Here is a 3,699-nt window from a genome sequence, read left to right on the forward strand (position 1 = left end):
TTAATTTTAAATATGCACAAACTTTATATTGAAGAAGTTATCTATTAAGATTTGCAGTGTGTAAAATACAGATTTAAATAATCAAATTTGCCAAAAATGCTTATCAAACCGAATTTGAGGATTGCAAATGATAAGTGCAAATTATATAAGGATACTAGTTCATGATTTAAAAGAAATATTTTATCAGGTATGTAGATTTGTCCTAAGGTATAGGGAGGCCAGACTACAGGTTTTATTCTTCTTTAAGCAGAGGTCTGAAATAATAACTGGTATTTGTAGGAAACATTGTTAAGAAGTTTTAATCAGGGACAATTTGGACATAGCGAAGTTTAAATTAATATTCATTTGAAAGTGATAAATCATCAATGTTTTAAAATAATCATGCAAATTTTATAAATGCAGTAACTAAAGAGTTAAAGAGCACAGCTGCTTGAAAATTGGCTGCAGCCTTGGACATGTTTCAAAAGTAATTTAACCCCTTCTACACATAGGAGGGAGAGTCTCTGACTATAAATATTTTCAGCAACAGTTTTTACTAACTCAAACTCAGTAAAGGGAAATAATTAATAAGAAGCTAATGTTATAACTTACAGAAATCTGGCTCAACTTCAGTAGTTATCTCTGTTTCAATTAATATCAGAATATGCAAAAAAATTATTATTGTGATAACTTTATTCTAAGCTTTAAGGTATTAGATCCTAGCCAAATTATGTCACCTATGTTCACTATTTCACTAGTCCTTAAAGATTAATTGAATAGATTGGGATTAGAATTGAGATTATAATGTAATAATCAAAGCTATTAGGAAAAAGACAATTCAAATATTATTAATCTATTATTATAAAATGTTATTGAAAATTAATATGCATTATAACACAAGAAATTAATTTGTATTCTCATAATATTTGTGATTTGTAGTAATGCATTCAAATCCAGAATATAAAATCATAATAAAATGCATAACCCTCATAATAATTTGATATCATTGTTAATATGTACTTGATTGTGATGGCATTAATATTATTATAATGTCTTTTACTTTGTAGTGATATTGATGCAATTAAAACTAATTAAAAAGCTTGTCAATATTATAACCGTGTAAATGAAGAATGCATTTAACTAGAAATATTGATCATCTCAGTAATCCTAAGGAACCTGAAATAAGACTAAATTTTTTTTCAAATGTAAGAATATTCCAAGGTATCTGGTTGCCAATTTTGAAGTTTTTAAATCAATAACCTTTGAAGAGTAATTTTATATCAAGATCTACATGTAAAATTTACAAGTACAATAATTTAAATAGTCATAAAAAAACTGCTACTGAGGAAAGGAATTTTCCTTGCTTCTTAAAAACTTGGAACTTCTAACAAACTTATTAAACCCTTCCTTAAAGTAAATTTAGAACCTAAAGGGGTAATTAGCAGCCTTATTGAATTATGATGTGATATAGACAATAATGTTGCAAGCAAAGCTATTACAAATATTGGGTTTTAATGAAATTGTTATTGAATGTTATCAAATCATGTACCTTACTTTGTGAAAACTGAAAACATATGTTCGAATGTAAACTATGTGTAAAAGCAATTTGTTAAAAATTGATCATGCCCATTTGCAATAATATATGATATGTATTATGAACAAAAAGTTTAAAATAAACTGACTATCACAATAAGTTAAAGGACTAACCAGCCCCTGCCTTAACCCTCTCTAATCAAGAGAACAGTAATGAAAACTTAATTCCAAGCAAAGTTGTTCACTCTTTTTCTATATTATTGGAAAGAATTACTAGATAATTTATTCATTGAGAAATTGTTGAAAAAGAAAATTTATTCATCATATTTTGTAACATTATAATTTTTCATTGTGCATGTAAATCTTGGAAACCTTACAAATGCTATTGTAATAATTACTGTTTAAGGTAAAAGTCATTGGATTTGTAATTGATATTACTAATTTATGGATCATTGAATTGGATTCACCATTCAAAAGAAAGATATCACTGATAAATAATCTCTGACTTTTACCTGAAGTCAAACAATGTTATACTCCCTTCCCTCCTTTTGCCATATTCAAAGCAAAGTGATATAAAAATTGAAGCCCCAGAAATTTGAATATGTAAAGCAAGGCAATATGTTCCACTATTTACTTATGAAACTGGTACCCATCCCAAGTGTTGTTTCAAGGAAAGTTAGTTTGAACCTCTTGTAAATTAATTTATTTGTGTAATTTTCTGACCATCAATTTGAATAACTAATTACAAATACAAAGAAATAAATAATACTCCAGAATTATAATATGGGGATCGAGGTTTTATTCATACAGGAAATGGATCTGAGTTTTGGGTAAAAGACATTTCACTAAATCTAAACTATATATATAATTTTGAATTTAAAACATTTTTTTAACTTAAAAACATTGTATTTTTCCTGAATTTTTAATTTTCTTATTGCTTTTCCTTTTAATTTTTTATAGAATAATTGCCTTTTTCCTTTTTTCTCAGCTTTTATACTTAAAGTACATAAAATCAATGTTAATCCCTTTTGATTTTACAGTAATGTAAGTTTAATATTAAGGCATACCCACAAAGCCTTAGACTATGGAAACCTGCCATGAATTGATAAATATTATGGGACTATAATTAATGATTCTATCTGATTCCAGGAGAAGGGAACAAAAGAGCCACAAGATCAAGGAGACCACCCAGTCCAATGGGATTGGTAAGAAACTGCACAGTGCCTAGCACCACAAGGTCAAAAAAGACTATACCAACCCAGGAAGGATTGACAAAACTTTCTCATGCCAATACCGAAGGACTTAAACTTAGTGATTGGGGCTCGGGTTTGCAGTTTTTCTGACATATATTAGAGACTAGACTTCCTTGAGCTTCATCTTGGTTAAGTACCAAAGGTTGGCCATTATCTTGGCTCAAGTGCAGGCAAATCAGACCAGGGAAAGACACTTCCCTTTCTCACAAAAAAATTTGGTCCTTTTCTCTCTCTTATAAGTGTGGTAACTTTCTATAGTCCTGGCTTCTAATTGGGTAATTGCACCACTGCTAAAATCACTTTACTTGGGCCTTGATACGAGGACCTGCTATAAGTTTAATTTTCCCTACATTTTTTCACATAAGACTTTGATATTTTCATTTCATTGACAAGTTAATTTTTTCTCTTTTATTTGGATTTTTTTAATTTTTAAAATTTCTTTTACCAATTGACTCACACAACTCCAAAACTCAACCATGTATCCTTAACTGATCTGGATGTTAGCCTTAACCCTCTTCAGGAGAGAATGTATGTTTTATAATCTATAATGTAAAGTTTAAATTCTTTTGAGAGTAATTTCAGGATAAGAAATTTGCCACCTCCCTAGAATCCAGACGATGAACCTGTTTGGAAGAAGACACCGTGAAGATGCCTGCAGAAACCTACAATGCATTAAGAAGATCCAAAATGAACTTTGGGGTGCAGTTGATTGAACTATGGGGAATGGAATGCATCTGTTTTGAATGTACACTCTTGTGCCAAAGGGGACTGCCCCCTAATTGGCTTTTTGTCAATGCGTCTAGCAATCATTTGATCATTGGTTTTATCCTCTTTTCTTTTTATCCCCAAATTTGTGTAACTTAAAAGTTTGTTATGTTTGCAAGAGCCTTTGGGGAGACCAACTTCCCTTGGATCTCATAAGAGAGATTCACAC

This window comes from Gracilinanus agilis, chromosome X, assembly GCF_016433145.1.
Source record: "Gracilinanus agilis isolate LMUSP501 chromosome X, AgileGrace, whole genome shotgun sequence".
NCBI lineage: Eukaryota > Metazoa > Chordata > Mammalia > Didelphimorphia > Didelphidae > Gracilinanus > Gracilinanus agilis.